Source organism: Carcharodon carcharias, chromosome 6 (genome assembly GCF_017639515.1).
Source record: "Carcharodon carcharias isolate sCarCar2 chromosome 6, sCarCar2.pri, whole genome shotgun sequence".
Taxonomy (NCBI): domain Eukaryota; kingdom Metazoa; phylum Chordata; class Chondrichthyes; order Lamniformes; family Lamnidae; genus Carcharodon; species Carcharodon carcharias.
The window spans coordinates 127181000-127200480 of NC_054472.1; the positions used below are offsets into that span (position 1 = coordinate 127181000).

Below are 19481 nucleotides of genomic sequence, written 5' to 3' on the forward strand. Positions count from 1 at the left end.
TGAAACTGATTACCTATTTTTTAGGAATAGTCCATGACCCTTTTAAATTGCATAATGCTGCTCAGCTATGAAAACTCTCAGTTCTAGTTTCTGGATGAGTAAACAACACCCTTCCCTCTCTCCTAGGAATACGCATTGTAGCAGAAATTAAGAATTTGCAACTACAGTTAAACCTGTACAAATGGACGCCTGCAAATAGTGGACACACACTGACAGCCCCATATAATTTGTGCCATAATATACAATCTGCCCCTTGAAACCACGGTCACTCACAAATTACGAACTACAGAGAACTTTCAAATCTTCAAGTGCGTTTGCAACTGGAAACACTGCAAACAGGTACGTGTGGGGTGGCAATGGGTGAAAAATAACTGACTTTTGCTTTTACGGCAGTTTATTTACCTAAGGTCCACAGTAGCAGAGAAGCCACTCTGGGATTGAATGCTTGTACGGTTCGTTTGAGGAATAGAGGAGTTTCTCTACCATTACAGATGCTGGATAAAAAAACTGCCATGTTCATCAAAATGACCAGTTATATCGCAAAATGGAGCATGGGTCTCCCGGCGCTGTCTTGAGATTATTTACATAGGCGATCATTAGATTACATTCCTGCTGCCACGTACACTTCTTCCCCCACATCAAACTCTCCATCATCCTCCTCTCTCTCCATGATGTAATCTGACACCATCACAGAGCCATGACTGCATGGAGTACAATTAGAAGGGAACAGAAGGGTTCAGACATTCAGAAGGGGGTCTGATATGGAGTAGCCTCAGCACAGGTGGACTCTGAAATCAGAAGTATGGGGTAGGGGGTCGCTCTGAATTTGGGTGGGCGTAAGAGAAGGGGAATGGGGCCTTTGGGAGTAAAGGAAAAAGGGAATAGCTTTGGAGTTGGAAGATTGAGGCTGAAGCAGGGGTGGAGAACGCTTGAGTGGATACCATCATTCTCTGTAGAGTCAGCAGCATGCACAACAATATAAGAGTGGGAACAGTGATTAAGTGGAAAAACAGATTGCAAAGGGAAGAAGAATGTTCTTCGGCAGGGCTGTTAGACTGTGGGATCCATCACCACATTTGGCTACTGAAATAATATTTACTATGGAAAGGAAGGAGATAAATACCTGTGAAAGAATAATATGCAAGGACATTGAGGTGTGGAGGAGAGGATTACAGGAGAGCCACCTGTACCACGTCCGTAGGCATTCTCTTGTGCTATAATTTCTCAATTCCCTTTCCTCATCTGCTTGCAAATATTCTCTTTGTTCTTGGGGCTTCTCTTAGAACAGTGCAGGCTGCCAGCTTAGCAAATGCCAGAATCGGGAGATCTCTCCCTTAATGGAAAAGACCCCAGGATGACAATGAACTGAGAAATCCAAAAAACAGAAAATAAAACTTAAATTGTATCCTGCTGACAATTCTCCAAAATCAGACATGATCAGATGAGAGTGAAAAAAAAGGACATCCAGCCAATTCTGGGATATTTGGCTAATCCAGTTTATTGTACATACAATGGCCATTTAAAAAATAAGAACATCTGATGCAAGTCCCTTAGTTGTCCCTAATTTTCAGGTTTCATTGTATCACAGTGGATGTGGTGCTACAGAACTAGTGCATAACAGTTGAGTCAAGCCATTCTGTTTTGTAAAGAATCAATCTTTTGTTCTTGCATTCTGTGTTGCTACTTTAATACACCTTTTTTATTCATAGAATAGCTTAAAGTAACATTGTTTAACTCAGTGTTTTCCCATTTGTTGGGCAAAACCCATTCATTAGTTCCTAAAATTTTTGTCTGCTGGTTAAACTATCCTGTTCGTGTATTCCAAACCTTAGATTGTGGCAGTTATTTTTTTTAAATGCACCTGTTTATTGCCACAGATTTAATACAAATTTGGAAATAGCAGTAAAGTAATTAAATGTGACTTGAGTTTCAAGAAAGAATGGAAACAGGAACATTGCTGATTTTGCAAAGATGGATTTTAATTTACTAGTTGGAATCAAATTCTAGAAAGAGCTGATTCTAAGAAGCTGCTAAGAGTTTCTACCAAGTATATTTAGGTACAAATAAATGACTTTAAATAGACAGAGTAAAAGTTGGCATTTTCTAAAGAGGCATGCATTAGATTGTGATGTGCAGCCGTGACTTAATAAATAGACTATATTTGTTAGATGTGAGTTGGAATACAGTTAAATTATAAGTCACACAAACTAAATCATATCTACAATATAAATTGAATCACTATGATTTAATTTTTGACTGTCATTGGAATTTGTAATTTATGTTCTGTGCACAATACTCAAGTAAAAATACTGCCATTACAAAAACACCTCTTACAAATAAATGCTTACTATTTCACAGAAAATAGGCTGATATTGAAAAAGAAATTGAAAACTGCTGCTTTATTGAGGTTAACTCCCACTGTGCAGATAGAACAGTTCAGGAATTCAAGGTTAATACATTTACAGGTCATAGCTGCATATTCTGTAATACCGTATCAGTTCTACAAAAATGTTTGTTCTTCACAATTAAATATCAATTATTATTAATCCAATACTCCGGCTCAATGTTTGGTAATTTTTAAACATTTTATGAGGAAATATTCATGGCACTTAACATTCTTGGTTTTTAACATTAATTTTGTATTGAGGTCACATATACATTGACAATATTATTCAGGTGTGTGTCTATAAATACATAGGCATACATGTGCACATGTCACATTAAAATTCCATTTTTTTATATATAAATATTTTGTGAGGCTGAAAGGAAATGTTAACCTACTTTAAAAAAAGGACAACCAGAGTGTAAACTAATGCAAGCTCCTAGGGCAATACTGTAAGCAGTGGCACACTTTTTAAAAAAAAAAAGCATAACAGTGTATTCCCTCCATTGTTTTTTCATTGCGGACTACTTAATACCATTTAATCACCTTTGGAGAGGAGGAGCTATTGATGTCTCTATAATGACATTTCATTTTTTTTGTGCTGAACCAATAAGATCTATCATTTAAACGAGCTAAGGCCGACAATGTGCATCAGCTGTTTCTCTTCTCCACCTCCTCTCCCAGTTTATTTTTGTATTAGATTTAATGTAGTGGCACTGAACTAATAAGTATAATCAATTTGAGATTTAAGTAACAGTAAACCATGAGGAAAGAACCAATTGAGGACATGACCATCTTTCTGGTTAACAGTAGTTGCTACTCAAGAGGAAACGTTTATAAACATGTGTTTATATGGTTTGTAAAGTGAACTGAAAAAAAAATATTTAAAATATATGCTATTAAATTTATTGTTGATACTGGATTTCAAGTATTTATCTGACATATTTAAACTGATTTTGAAAAAGACTTGGATAAAATGTAATGCCGTATGCTTTCACAAAAAATTGACTGAATTTTGTCTTAAGCTAATACTGCTAGGTTTTTTCAGTAGTGCAAAGCAAAGTTTATATTGTTGTATAAATATTAATGAGCAAATTAGTATATTTCTGTAGCTCTCCAGGTCAGTCACTGAAAATTGCACTGGGTAGAAATGGCCTCGTGTTATGTATAGAAGCCATTTCCTCCCTGGAAAAGTATTAAAAGCTGATGTTTTGCAACACCTGACCCATTGGTTGGATAGGTTAATGAAATTCCATTAAAAGTAGACTTAGCTGCAATGCACACCAAGTGCCCCATTTGACAATGGAGCATATTGCCTTGGGCAGTAATGGCAGACACATTACCCAATAATGTACCCATTTTCTGTTGCTAGCCCTTCAGATATTAATTCATGTTGCCTGTGGTTCTTCCTCAATGAGGTACCAAGGTTCAAAGATTCACAACAAATAATGGAGAGAGATTAAATAGGACTCAGCGTATATGTAGTAAAATATGTTTATTCTGTGAATGTGTAACAAATTCATTTTCCCACCTCTCTCAAATTGAAAATCAGACTAATGTTCTTAAAATGGCAGTCTAATAATGCCAAAACATATTGGGCTTTTCCGAGAAGAGAAAATTAGCAATGATTTTGTGAAGGTGTAATATCTTTGGAACACTTAGAACTCATTTTCTAGAAAAAGCTTCTCTCTGCTCATAAATCAGTCCTAGAGTAACAGTTGGCTGAACTATACATTCAAAATCTCTAATAGAACATCAGTCTCTACCTCTTTGATTGCAGCATAACATGAAATATTAATATCACATCTATATTCTAATTTTAGGATATGATGTATCAAGCTATTTGAGTATATTGTAATTAGATAATCATTGATTGCATTAGAAATTTAGATGAACACATACGACGGGTCACATCAAGACTTAGTTGATACAATAGAGTAATACTGTATTAATGGAGACCTCTTGTTGTGTAAATGAATATTTTAAATCTTGAAGCCAATTTCCAGAAACGTGTGGTGCAATTAACTTACAAAACTGCCACTTTCAGCAGCCCTGACTTCGGCAGTAATGCAGCAAGGTCTCTGAAGCACTGGGATCCATCTAAGCAGATGGTTTTCATCAGCATTTATAAAGACATTGACACTGAAGCAGTTATGCAAATACAATCCTCAGCACATGGTTGCTACACATTTTTTGACTGTGAATGAGCTCTGCACTCAGCTTATCCACACAGGTCAATGATGTTTTTTTTCTATCACTGGCCTGTAAGAATCTACCTCAGCCATTTGGCACAATCTGCCTACATTTGTACTTGAAGTCTTTAATGTAAATGCAATATTACAATGGGCAACTAAACTTGTGGGAGTCCTGTTATAGCTGTAATAGCTTGGAAGGGGATATAGTAGCCGAGTGATTAGGATACTGGATTAACAGCCAGCAGGTTTTGATTTCAAATCCCAACATGACAAGTTGTAAAATTGATATTCAATAAAATACCAGTCAGTGAAACATAATTAGAAATCTGCAAGTGAAAAGTGAAACACTGGATTTGGGTAAAGCAAAGAAAGCTAGGAGTTTGCAGATCTTCAAACATGTATTGTAACTGTGAGCAGCTTTCCCCTCCCACCCCCATCCTCCCTAGATTTTCTTTTCTGACAACAGTGAATCATATTGGGTATAGTTCATTGGCCACATGCATTACTTCAATTACTTTGTCCAAAATAATGCTTCAAATGCATGCATGCAAAATAAGAAATGTAAAATTAATTCTTGTGGTGTGGGCATCGCTAACAAGGCCAGCATTCACTGACCACCCTTAGTCACCCTTCAGGCAGTGGTGAAACTGCTACCATGAACTGCCGCAGCCCATCTTTTGAAAGTACTTGAAGTACTGTTATGTAAGGTATAGTGACTATGAGAAAAGAGCAATACATGTCCAGGGCTGGTAGGTGGCCTGGAAAACAACTTGGTGGTGGGCTTCCAGCCACTGGCTGTCTGTGCCCTTCTAGGTGTTGGAAATCGCATGTTTAAGAAGTGCTGTTGAAGGAATTGTTTGGGACGAAACTTTACCATGAAGCATCACAACTCAGCTTAATCCTACCCTCATCAATACTTAATTTGCACATCTCCACCAGAAAGTACTAGCTAGTGATCAGGAACAGGAACTGTGCATGATTACTTTCCCCTTTTCTCTTTTGAGAATCCTCTCCTAAAATAAGCTAACGCAGCACAGGCCTATCTAGGACTTTCTTGGTCTGTGTGGCCTATAATTACCAGACCACTTGCTGGTCTTGTGAGTTGACGTCATTTAAAAAAACATGTAAAGGGTTGGTTATATAAAGAAAAATTAAAACTTGACATCAATTTGTTGCATTTAAATATAATTAATTCTTGCTCTTTTAACGCAACATGTCAAAAATTATAAAATAGAAAGACAACTTCTAGTCACTGCATCAAAAAAATCAAAATTCCATGAAGTTTCAATGTTACAATTAATGCATCTTACATTATCAAACCCTATATTTGGACCTGTTTTTGTCTGGCAAATGGCACATTACCTTCAAGCTCATTAAGATTTGGCTTTTCCCTTACCTCCAGATACAGAGATTACTCGATTTCTACTTCCTGTATTTCATCAAGCTGCTTAGATTCTGCTGAAAGATGATCTTGTACATCTACAAATTGAAGCTAACCTTAAAGACCCTGATGTGCTCCAAAATTGTCAGGCTACAAATTTTATGTTCATACTGTGCAGTTACAGTGCTTTAATTGTTTTTCCCCAGGAACCTTTATAATTTTGCATTCTTGTTGGTCTGTCAAATTCATTTCCCTCTCTCGGCAGCGTTTTGGTAAGTAAGTGCCATTTAATTCCCATTGTATAGCCACATTGTGTTTGTAAACAAATGCAGAAAAACATTCCTGACAATCTTGTCCATTTAATATCATCAGTGTAGCAGCAACACCAACACAATGCTATTTTGGAGGTGGATTAATGTTTCTGGTCCCCTATGGCCTTTGACTGACAGCACATTCTACAATGATTGACAAAACATGTGTTGTGAGGTCTTATTCCAGTACTCCAACATATATATATTTGAATACAATTCATACAAAACAGGAAGAATGCTTGGAAAATTGAGTCCTAAATCTTTAACATTCCTAATGTAGAGAGCAACATTTTCATTCGCCTAAACATTAGGTAAATGCATTGCAGCTTTTTTATATTCTTCCAATGCTTCAGAGAGTTATGCCAATGCACTATAGCAAGGAATTGTAGATCAGTTGCTGATCTGTTACCAAGGGAAGCTCCTAGCACACTGCCATATTACCAGTTAATTGAGGAATAGATAAAGGTGTTGGGGAGTCACTTGTTTCCTTAGTTGTGAATGACAGATGGTGCAGGGGATCTATTCTAAAGAAGAAGGAAAATAAAGGAGAAAAGTATTTGACTTGATGTGCAGCAGTAATTAGCATATTATCATTGCATAGAAATTTAACCTTAAATAATTGCAGACTATAATTTGTAGTCTAAAAATGTAGCCAGATTTGACCTTATTGAGCTTATCTTTAACCTTATGCATAGTTAAATGCTTAACCTTTAACCATGCATATCATTGCATGGAGTGGAAATTCTATACGTGGAAATATTGTAAATCGGTTTTAATCTTATTGGAGTTTATCTTCATTGGCCTCAACCTTGTTACAGTGCAAACATATTACCTTATATTCCTCTGATTTCTTAGAATATTTTATGCTCATTGCATTAACTAAGGAAACAAATATTGGCCTGTGACTTCAGGTTACTGCAACACATCTTATTCCGCCACTACATTTGGTAGTACTGTTAATTATGAAGCAGTGTAGGCTAATTGATTGTTTCAAATATTTACAATTTATTTGACTATTTTCAGTTGATCCAAGCCATATTTCTCCTGACCTTCAAAGGTTTTAGCATCAAATGTGGCCATCTTAATTACTTAGCACAATTAAATTACGAGAAAGCTAGCTGATTGATTTTTCTTTTTCTATTAGCTCCGATAACCAATTTTAATTCCCCCTTCCAATTTAATTGCCATCCAATGGTTTCAAATGACGACTTGAGCCTCCAATCTATTACAGACGGGGAGAGATGTCGAATAATTTTCCCCCTTTTCTTACCTCTTGACTGACTGCAGCAAGATGTATTTTTGAGAAGGTGTGTTTTAACCCCTTGAGTGTTGTGACTTTAAAGAACAGACACAAACAGGCATTTCTTGTAAGTTTAAATTAAAAGAAAGGATACATGTTTATTTTTCACACCATATGATATGTAAACATAACACATACTCCCCAAATGCACGTGTGCACACTCACAAGAAAAGATGATTTCTAAAGATAGAATGTGTACTTAGATTAATAAAGAGTAAAAAGAAACAGTTCATTTGTGTACAAAGTCTTTAAGATGGTGATTGAAACATTGCCAGCCTGAAGGATTCTCTCTTGGTTCACTGGAGACAATGGAGTTTCTGGCTGCTTCAGATGAAATTAAGGTTGAGCTCCTGTAGTGAAGAAATATAGGCCTGGATTTTCACCAAGGCAGGGTGACTTGGGAGCTAAAATTGGCATCTGGGACCCAATTCCAGGATTGCTAACCCCATTCCCAGGGTTTCTGATTTTCAGAAGCGCATTTTATCGTTACTGGCTAGTCCAGGCCAAAAGCCCACACTCTACACTCCTGACCTGGCCGTCTCTATTACGGGGATAGACATGTCCTAGTCCTCTGCAATTTTCATGGAGTTGGGCCAGGCTTTCAATGCATCATTGTTCATGCCACCTCAGAAGTGTTGTGAACCATAGTCTGCAGGGGAGGGTGGTGCGGGGGCATGGGGGTGACGACCTTTTAAAAGGCAAGTTCAAAAGGTCCTCCTCATGAACCGCATGCAGAGGCCTGCTCTCCAAACAAGCCCCGTGGTCCCTTATGCCATCCACCCAAGCCCGCTGCCAACCTATGGCACTTCCATGCCCATTCACCTACTATACACTGTGTAAAACTAATGAACCCTGTAGCGACAATGGGATATATTTATAAAAAAGCTTTGAAATAAATAATCATTCATTGATAACTTTCCATTTAAAAGAACTCCAGTCAATCACCCAGATCCTGTTAAAGTCTTAACAGCTGGAATTGAAGCACTCGAAACCTCTATTTTATTAAGTAAACATTGTGAAATTAATAGCAATGATAAGAGAGCCAGAGCTGTCAATCAAGCAATGTTTTCTCTGGGGTTCAGGTGTTTCAACAAGCTAATGGATTTCTGGGCTCTCAACAAAGCCTCGTTAAGTATTCTTGGCTGAAAGCCCAGAAATCCATTGGAGTACTAACGGGGTTCCCTCTTGCCTCTATACCCCAGACTGATCTGCTGAGCTGCCCTTGCTCTCTCTCCAGCCAGTTTCAGTAATGTGATGACAGTATCAATGTATTTTATTGTGTACACAATGGGTTGAAGCAGATGTAATTGATACATAGGATAGAATTTTACTGCCCCGTTTCAGCGGGGAGGGGGCTGTAAAATGCGGCGGGCCATTACAAATCCCATTGACGACAGCGGGAATGTAAAATCCCGTTGTCGAAAAATTCTGCCCATAAAATGGGGAATGTTTGGTATCTCATTAACATTCCAGCTATGATTATCCCACTGAATGACTTTATTTTAAATTCTATCTTCATGGGGCCAGCAGGTTTAGCAGCCTTTATCATTTTTAACCTCTTTCATTTGAAATGGTGAGAGGGGTAGTCAATCAGTACCTGAGGAAGCCAAATGCATTCCAGGTAACTTCCCAGAGATATGTTCAGACATACTTGTCTCTGGTGTACAGAAACCACAAAATAGGTCACCTGACTCTGAGCCCATTTTGTGAAGGTACAGTGTCAATATTCCATATTGCTTTTTTTTATAAAAAAAAAAGCCAAGTGGCCATCTTCCAAAGCTTTACAGGCATTTGACATTACCATAACAAGTGGAATGGGTTAGCTCCAGTGCATATTAGACATTGCAAACCAGACATTTAGTATATTCTATGGCTTGAAATTTTCATTTGTTGAGCATGCATGATCAGCAGGCCCAGAAGCGGAAGGGAAATGGGCCTCCAACCGCGATCGGCCACTGACCACGATTTTGAGCTGGCTCGCCAGTTAATGGCCAGCCAGTGTGAAACATATGCTGAAATGTTCAGAGCTGCTGGGGTGGGGGTGGGAAGAGGGCAGGGGCTGGCCTAACTGCCGGCGTGGGTGAGTGCCTCTAATGAGCTCCCTGAAGGCATACAGCTTCCCCGGTGAGCTGCAGACCTCCACAGTATAAAGGAAACAACAAAAATGCTACAAAATATGTCCATACAGCACAATTAAGCACCTGAAAGCATACCTTATAATAAAAAACAGTCCCCAGATACCTCTTTTTAGTTTATTTCCCCTTGGAGATTTCACCCCACCTTGGATCGAGGTTTGAGCAAAAATGTGAATGCCATAAGGGAGAATGGCCCATCCGCCAACTGTAAATTTGGACAGGGCACGGAAAACTGCTGTTAATTGCATAGTTAATGGACTTAATTGCTCGCATAATTATCGGCAGGCGTGCTACCGACTGCCGCATACACCTGTTGAATGAAATAATGCGCATGTGCGCTATGACATCAGGGCGCTGGCCCAATGCTATCTCATGCTATTTCATGTCCATTCGGGTCGGGCACGCACCCACCTGCAGGATGTAAAATTCTGGCCTATGTCTTAAACTTATTATTCCAACAATGTAATAGACTGAAAAGTAGATTAGAAAATCAGATATTTTTAAATGCCCCTGCTGGTCCTTTGGCCCTAACTCACGTGCAGGGAGTCTAGAATTTACATTCTATCAATAAAACAGTGAGTGCCTGAGGCTTTGGAGCATGTATTCTGTCCACAGGGGAAAAAGTTTACATTCTCTGTGTAAGAGTTTTGGACTTTCTGAATACAGATTAATCTGAGCAACTTTCAAAATAGTACAGGTGTTTTCTTCATTGACATTATCTAAAATTAACATTAAAAGAGTTGTTAAACACATCTTGGAGTTGGATAAAATAAAATCCACGTGAAAGATTGTTCATCAAAGCATTCTGGCTCTCCTGTCTGCAAACCAAAAAGAAAGGTTTGCTAAAATGCAATCATGAAAATAGCCAGTTTTGAGATCATTGTGGAAGCACTGCAACTTAATTTGTCCTTTACATAGGTAGACTTCCATGTCTATACCCAAGTATATGTTGAAACCAATGAAAATGTATGGATTTAATGGGCATGTTGATGTTAATAGTGCTTTTAACAGGCGAATGTCATCAAATGCACAAACTAAAAGGACATGAAGTGCTGACACATTAATATTTCAACAATTCGCAATTGCCTTGTTTACAAAAAAATTGTTTTAAAATATTGTAACATTAATGGGGTACATACATGAAACTATGGGCGAAATCATCCCAGATTTGCACCAAGTGCAATAGCTGACGGGTAAAATTATGTTTGACCCAACGGCCGCAATGGTGGGTTTTCATCATCCCAAACCCGCTGCATTAGTTATGCATTCCTAGGAAACATGCCGTTTCGATAGCGGGTGGGCTGTCATTCGTCCGCCATGCCATCATCTTGCCTCTTCCTCCAGCCAGGTGCCATATTTAAAGTCCACCCATACATATACATCTCAGTGCTTCCAGCCCACGACTACTGCAGGGAACATATCCACGAAAGGCAAAAAGATTGCAATCACTGGAACGCCTTTGGACACCATGGGGGGTACTGCGATGTCTTTTACTCCCACTCTGACAGCAGGATGGGCAGCAGCATGATCAACCAGGCTTGGGAGGTGGTGATCAGTACCAATGCTGCACAGAAGAAGTTGGCCATCCAATACAGATAGAGGATCAATGATCTCATTTGTGCAGCCAGGGTATGGCAACCATCTCATCACGCTAAACTCACACATTCAAGTCCATCACACATTCACTGGCATCTCACTCTGCCAGCTCAAGGGACATCACCACACATTCTCACACACACATCCTCACATGTCCGTCTGGTCCGAAAAGAGACTACCTCCTCAGCCCTCACCATCTTGCGGCCACTTGCACAGATTAACATGTGTCTTCACACACACCCTGGGTTACCCTTCTTCCCCAGTGCAGCCCTCACCCTGCAGCCCCTTCCCTTGCCTGAAGTCACTTCTCCCACGTTGCCAAGCAAGACCTTGCCCTGTAACCATTGAAAAATCACCCATGTATGGCTGACCTAATAGGTAGAGACCTACCTGTGAGCCCCCCTAAAAGTGATTTTTTTTTTATTCATTCATGGGATGTGGGCATTGCTGGCAAGGCCAGCATTTATTGCCCATCCCTAATTGCCCTGTGCAAAGGACGTTTTAAGAGCCTACCACATTGCTGTAAGTCTGGGGTCATATGTAGGCCAGACCAGGTAAGGACGGCAGATTTCCTTCCCTAAAGGGCATTAGTGAACCAGATGGGCTTTTATAACAATTGACAATGGTTTCATGGTTTTCATTAGACTTTTAATTCCAGAGGCAGGATTTTACAGTTGGGGTGCAGGGGCAGGCCCGACTTGCCGATGTGTAAAATGACATGCAATGACATTGGGTATGCATCCCGACGTCATTGCGCTGAGTTGTGATGTTTCGTTTGGCAAGTGGGCGCTAGCGTCGGCTGCATGCCCGCCAATATGTAAATGGCCTATTAAGGCCATTAAGGAGCTAATTAAGGTAATTATAAACGCTGTCCATCCAACCTTAAAGTTGGCGGGCAGGCAAAAAGGCCAAGCGGCCCTCGTGTTTTTTAGGAAACCTCATCCACGAGTGGGATGAGGTTCCCTAAAGCTTTTAGTAAATTTTTTAAAAATTAATAAGTATAAAAACATGTCCCATCTCATGTGACACAGTCACATGAGGGGACGTGTTTCTTTAAATTTTTATTGCATTAATTTATTTTTTAAAAAGCGCTCAATCTCCCTGAGGCAGCTCCATGTCTCAGGGAGATTGAAGCACTCTTTTTGGCCTGACTCTCCCTCCTCCCCCTGCCCGCACAAGTAGCACTATTGCTTGTGTCTTATGCTGGGCGGGCCTTAATTGGCCTGCCTGCATAAAATGGCGTGGAGCCGATCGCGAGTGGCGATCGGCTCTGTGACTGCCCTCGCCTGGTCCCACCGTGCCTGCTCGCCACCTGAAAAATTCAGGCCCAGATTTTTATTAGATTCAAATTCCCATTTGCCATAATGGGACTTGTCCCCAGAGCATTACCCTGGGTTTCTGGATCACTAGCCCAGCAACAATACCACTACGTCATCACCTCCCCTGCTGTCTGTGAAGCCTGGCACTGATGGCTACGAGTGCTGACCGAAGCAAGGTAGGCTAACAAACCTTGAAGTCCCGAGCGAAGTGTAGCCTGCCAGGTGCACATCACCTATGTGCTGTTGTGAAACACATTGGCGTGTTTTGGGTGGACAATTCAGCAGGGTGGGGTGGGCGGGGGGTGCAATTGTGGTGGGCAGGCCTAATAATGATATGCTGATGTATTACAATGAGGTTCCCAACATCCAATGGCAGAGAGCGCGTCCCGTCATCGGCGGGGCTGAGTGGGTGTTCACGAATTGGTTTCACGCTGTTGTGAAACCGATCACGCCATACTGTCCGCTCACGCCACCAAACACGCCCGACGCCAGCAGGCACGGAAAAATCCCGGGCTATGTTTTTGATGGAAAGTAATTTTTCATTTTTGTTTATATTAGGCAACTGGGAAGAAGAGTGTCATAATAGAACAATCTGTTGTTTTTCACTGGATCTCAATGGTTTAGTCCTTTTCACTAACATTCAGTTGTTGTAAATTGCAGTAACTTTAAACTAGTAACTTAGGCTTCTGCTCAAAGTATACACTAATATACAAATTTTGGAAAAGGTAATGTTAGCAAAAATAAAGGATACATTTACAACTGATGAGTTGTATCAGTGAAAGTACCTTTGCTGAACAAGTTAGCTGTGAAGTCATTCTTTCTTAGCTCAGATGAGATAATGTGACCAACAGAAACTGTTTTCTGCCAATTGTTGGAGAGCTGCTTTTTTGGAATATTGAACTGTGGGAAATTATAATGTAGATATAGGGGCTGTGATGCATCCAGTGATAAACATAAAGATCAACAAAAAACTGTTTTATCTGATAAAGGCGGATTTGTATCTAATTAAAACTCTGCTGTAAGAATTTATGACCAGAAATAAATTGTTCAGAAAATTACTGGGAAAATATTGATTCAATAAAGCTTGATTGAAAATTATATAGGCTGAGGATCATCTTAACTCATTTAGGATAATGGTACTCTTAAATGATGATAGAAAATGTCCCCAAATGATGCTTTTTAGTTTATGTTCCACTGTGGTTTGTTATACAGAATGAGGAAGTAATTGTTATCAACTTTGATAACTTGAAGACTTTTTGGCAAAGAACAACTCCTCATTTTGTTGGCAATAGAATGAAAGTGGGACATTATTAGATAGACCATAGTTTATCACATGATGAGTCACTTTACCCTACAGATCTTGCTAAAGTGTTGGATAAATTACAATGTAAGATTGGATTTAAACTGCAAGTTTGGTTACTAAAACTGGTGTAATATGCCGTCAGAATTCTAGTACACTCAGTAGTCTTCCGAGTTATGCTGCAAATATTGTATTGCTCCCTAAACCCAGTGTTGTCGAGGAGAAATTGTTGACTAACTGTATCTGTGGCTATGGTGGCACTGTTTTAGCCACATGCATGGGTTTCAGTAGAAAACTGCCTTTTATACAGGGAAATGTGCTTCACATATATATTTACTAAATAAACATCTGTCACCATTCAGTGTGTAACTTTGCAGTTTTTCTCTCCCACGGAAATTTAAAATTCATGAATTTGAGATACAGCATGAGTTCCTGCAGTTTCTAGGTTTTGTAAGGCAGTTGTGCGTGGTGGTTTGACTGTATCCGAGTGATTGCTGAGAATGCTGCCATACACAGACTCACCAGACTGCTCTCCATCTAGAACACAGTTGGATGCTGCTTGCCTTTGCTCTGTTAGAGCTGCTTGTTATTGATGGGGCTAGATTTGTTCTTCAACCTGGGAACTGTTATTTTGATTTGCTGATTTGACTGCAATGACAGCTCCTCTCTCCCTTCAACCCTTTTTGTGGTGTTGTTTCCATAGGAGAGGCAGAAAATATGTTGGGTGGGGTGGGGTGGGGGAGTGCTGACCGGCATTCTTGGCTGAGGCAGATCAGAACTTTATTTTAATATTTACTGCAGTTGTGAAATCCTAAAGCTATTTTCACGCACCAATGGGTGGAGCATGTATTGCTCTGTCTCCAACTCATAGTGTTGAGTGCAGAGTGGCCTAAACTCCGATCCGTAATAGGACTGCTGGGGACTGCTTCTGAAAGAGCCATTCTTTGTGGGTTTTTTGTACAGATTGTTCTGGGACTTAATACTTCAGGCTTAACTGTTTTATAATTGCAGACAGAGTACTCTAATGCCCATAGTTGTAAAAATGCCTCACAGTATTCTTTGGGTGCTGTAAATGTAGGAGAATACAGTTAGAAGCTGATCATGATAAACAGATATGTAACATGAAAGGATGTTCATTGTGTAGGCTATAAAGGAAAATAACATGGAGTTGGTGGGGGGGGTGATCACTGATACCCTGAAAGCTTCTAGCTGTTGTGAGGCAGCTACCATAAGACAAAGCAGGTACTAGGAAGACATTGGATTAGAAGTCAGAGCAAGGTAAGATAGCATTGTACAGGTCATTGGTCCGTTGAAATATGGCATGTAGTTTTGGTTACCCTGCCTCAAACAGTATAAAGCTATGTTGGAAAGGGTTCAGCAAAGAGTGAAAAGGACAGTTCTAGCTTACTTGAAAGGCATAATCTACAAAGAAAGCCTCAAATTACTGAGATTATTTTTCCTAAAGGAAAGAAGAGTAAAAGGAGACATGATACAGATCTTCAAAATAATGAGAAACATGCAAGCCACTTCAGTAGATGAATGAGAGGACCTGGGCTTTAATCATGTATATTGTTTAATTATGCGCAGGTTTTGGGCATCACCTGGGGATTCTTGAATCCCTAAGAAATGGCCCAGCCAGCGAAGCCTGCATCCTGTGAATGAATTAAAAAAAGCTGTGGAAGTGGATGAAGATTGGCTCCGGTTCCATCCTTCACCAAATGATTTTCTGGAATAGAACATGGTAGCAGAGAATGGTTGAAAGGTTAGAAGCTAAGAAACACACTTTCAGACAGAAAACTGCAACCGTAGTAGTACTTGTGAAAAATGGCTGAAAACAAGTCTAAATTATGGGAAATGATTACCCTCTGATGTTCTTGGAGTCAAAACCATGGGGAGGATTTTTGGGTCATCAGGTGTGCGGCCACAGCGAGTGGGCCCTGGAGTGGCTGGGAAATGATCCACCTCCTGTGATCGGCCCCCGGCTGAGATTTCATGCTGGCTGGCCAATTAATGGCCAGCCAGTGTGAAAAGCACGCTCAGAAGCTCAGCGCTGCTGGGGTAGAGCGCAAAAGTCTGAACATGCATGGGGGAGTGCACACTGAAAGCTCCCTGAAGGCAGGGAGCTGTCTCAGGGAGCTGATGAATTGTAAAAACAAAAATAAAGATTTTGAAAACATAGGACTCACATGAATATAAATGTAATAAAAATTATGTCAAAACATTTCTATTTTTTTTAAATTAAACTTGGAAACCTCATCCTGCCCGCTGACCGAAATATTGCATGAGTGCGCGATGATGTTGGGACACTCGCCTGACATCATTGTATGCCATTTTATGCCCGATTGGATTGGCGCACGTACGCATGTAAGATGTAAAATCCTGCCCCATGTTACTAGTGAAGGAATGAAATGGCTGTATGGATAGAGGTTATGTCACTACCAGGGAGAAAACAAGGCTTGGCTTTAGCATTACTTGCCGCACTCTGTTCTCCAGGGTCCAACTCTGACTTTGTTATCAAACCTGCCAACAAGGGTGGTGCTGTTGTTGTCTGGCATACTGACCTCTACCTTGCAGAGGCTGAGCGCCAATTCGCAGACGCTTCTTCCCACCTCCCCCTGGACCATGACTCCACCAACAAACTTCAAGCTATTGTTTCCGGGACCTTCACTGACCTCATCTCTTCTGGAGATCTTCCCTCCACAGCTTCCAACCTCATAGTCTCCCAACCTTGGACAGCCCAGTTCTACCTCCTCCCCAAAATTCACAAACAGGCCTGTCCTGGTAGACTGATTGTGTCAGCCTGTTCCTGCCCCATGGAACTCAGTTCTTCCTATCTTGACACCGTCTCTCCCCTTGTCCAGTCTCTTCCCACCTATATCCGCAATTCCTCTGATGCCCTAGATCATATCAACCATTTCCAGTTCCATGGCCCCAACTGCCTCCTCTTCACCATGGACGTCCAATCCCTCTACACCTCCATCCCCCACGAGAATGGTCTGAGGGCTCGCCGCTTCTTCCTCGAACAGAGGCCTTACAATTCCCATTCACCACCACCCTCCTCCGTTTGGCTGAACTTGTTCTCTCACTGAACAATTTCTCCTTAAACTCAAATAAAAGGTGTGGTTATGAGTACCTGCATTGACCCCAGTTATGCCTGTCTCTTTATGGGGTATGTGGAACATTCCTTGTTCCAATCCTACTCAGGCCCCCTCCCACAACTCGTTCTCTGGTACATCGATGACTGTTTCAGTGTCACTTCATGCTCTCATCTGAACCTGGAAAAATGTATTAATTTTGCTTTCAATTTCCACCCTCCATCACTTTCACTTGGTCCATAACTGACACTTCCTTTCCCTTCCTTGACCTCTCAGTCTCAATTTCTGGTGATAGACTGTCCACCAATATTCATTACAAGCCCACCAACACCCACAGCTACCTCGACTACAGCTCCTCACACCCTGCTTCCTGTAAGGACTCCATCCCATTCTCTCAGTTCCTTCCCCTCTGTCGCATCTGTTCCCATGATGCTGCTTTCCAAAGCAGTGCTTCTGACATTGTTTTCCTTCTTCCTTAACCAAGGTTTCCCAGCCATTGTGATTGTCAGGGCCCTCAACCATTTCCGATCCATCTCCCGTGCCTCTGCCCTCACACCTTTCGCTCCCTCTCAGAAACATTATAGGGTCCCCCTTGTCCTCACTTTTTACTCCACCAGCCTCCGCATTCGAAAGATCATCCTCCGCCATTTCTGCTAACTCCAGTATGATGCCACCACCAAACACATCTTCCTTTCACCACACCAGGCACCACCCCCCACCCTCCCCCCCTCGTCGGCATTCTGAAGGGGCCGTTCCCTCTGGGACAACTTGGTCCACTCCCCCATCACCTCAACTCCCTCCAGTGGCACCTTCCCATGCAATCGTAGATGGTGCAACACCTGCCCCTTTACTCCCCCCCCCCCCTCACCGTCCAAGGGCCCAAACGCTCCTTTCCAGTGAAGCAGCATTTCACTTGCTCTTCCCTCAATTTGGTCTACTGCATTCACTGCTCCCAATGTGGTCTCCTCTACATTGGAGAGACCAAAAACAGACTGGGTGACTGCTTTACAGAACACCTTCGGTCTGCCCGCAAGCATGACCCAGACCTTCCTGTCGCTTGCCATTTCAACACCACCCTGCTCTCATGCCCATATGTCTGCCCTTGGCCTGCTGCAATGTTCCAGTGAAGTTCAATGCAAACTGAAAGAACAGCACCTCATCTTACGATTAGGTACTTTACATCCTTCCTGACTTTACATTGAATTCAACAACTTCAGACCATGAACTCTTTTATCTAATATTTATTTTTTAATTTTTATATATATATTTTTTTTCTCCCACCTATTTTTATTATTATTATTTAATTTATTTCCATCCCCATTTTATCCCCATTTTTAGCCTATTTCGATCTTTTTTCCCCCCCACACTGTCCCCTCCCCCCACCCCAACACCACTCGGGCTATCTGTCACTGGCTCATCCTGCTTTCTACTCTTAATGTCACCATTAGCACCTCCTTTAGCTAGTATCATCACCATCAACACCCCTTCGATCTTTTGTTAATGACATCCTTTGCAATCTCTCCTTTGTCTCCACCTATCACTGGCCTTCTATCCAGCTTCACCTGTCCCACCCCCCCCTTAAACAGTATATATTTCACCACATTTTTACTTCTCTTTAGTTCTGAAGAAGAGGCATAAGGACTCGAAAGGTTAACTCTGTCTTTCTCTCCACAGATGCTGTTAGACCTGCTGAGTTTTTCCAGCTATTTTTGTTTTTGTTCCACATTTCCAGCATCCACAGTATTTTGCTTTTATATTATATGGCCTAAGCATTGTTGCTTTCTACAATAAGTAAAATCAGAACTAAAGAATTTTGAGGTGATGCCCATTCATTGGACAGTGATGAAGGTTGGAACCTTCTTTTGGAGTTCTTGGATGTAGTTCACCAGGAATTGTATAAAACACTGGTGAGGCCACAACTGGAGTATTATGTGCAGTTCTGGTCACCAAATTACAGGAAGGACGTAATAGCTCTGGAGAGAGTGCAGAGGAGGTTTACAGGAATGTTGCCAGGGTTAGAAAAGTGTAGCTACGAGGAGAGATTGGATAGGTTGGGGTTATTCTCCTTAGAACAAAGAAAGCTGAGAGGTGACTTGATTGCGGTGCACAAAATTATGAGGGGAATAGACAGAGTGGATAGGATAAAATTGTTTCCCTTGATGGAGAATTCTAGAACCAGGGGACATAGATTCAAGATAAGTGGCAGAAGGTGTAGGGGGAACATGAGGAAGAACTTTTTTACGCAGAGGGTAGTAGGGGTTTGGAATTCGCTGCCCAGGTTGGTGGTAGAGGCAGAAACTTTAAACTCTTTTAAAAAGTACCTGGATCTGCACCTAAAGTGCTGTAAACTACAGGGCTATGGGCTGGGTGCAGGAAGGTGGGATTAGAAAGGACACTTGGGTGTCCTCGGGCTGGCATAGACAAGATGGGCCGAATGGCCTCCTTCTGTGCTGTAATTTTTCTATG

General features: G+C 41.1%; 1 protein-coding gene across 3 annotated transcripts in view; it reads left to right on the forward strand.

The window, feature by feature from the left end:
* LOC121279258 (RNA-binding Raly-like protein) overlaps window positions 1–19481 on the forward strand; it is a 1065807-nt gene that overhangs the window by 91316 nt on the left and 955010 nt on the right. The window contains exon 2 of one of the 3 annotated variants that reach the window (XM_041190353.1): window positions 127–339. The exons of the other annotated variants lie outside the window; for them this stretch is intronic. The gene's annotated coding sequence lies outside the window, so the exon portion shown is untranslated. The remainder of the gene's footprint in view (window positions 1–126; window positions 340–19481) is intronic. 3 annotated transcript variants of the gene reach the window in all.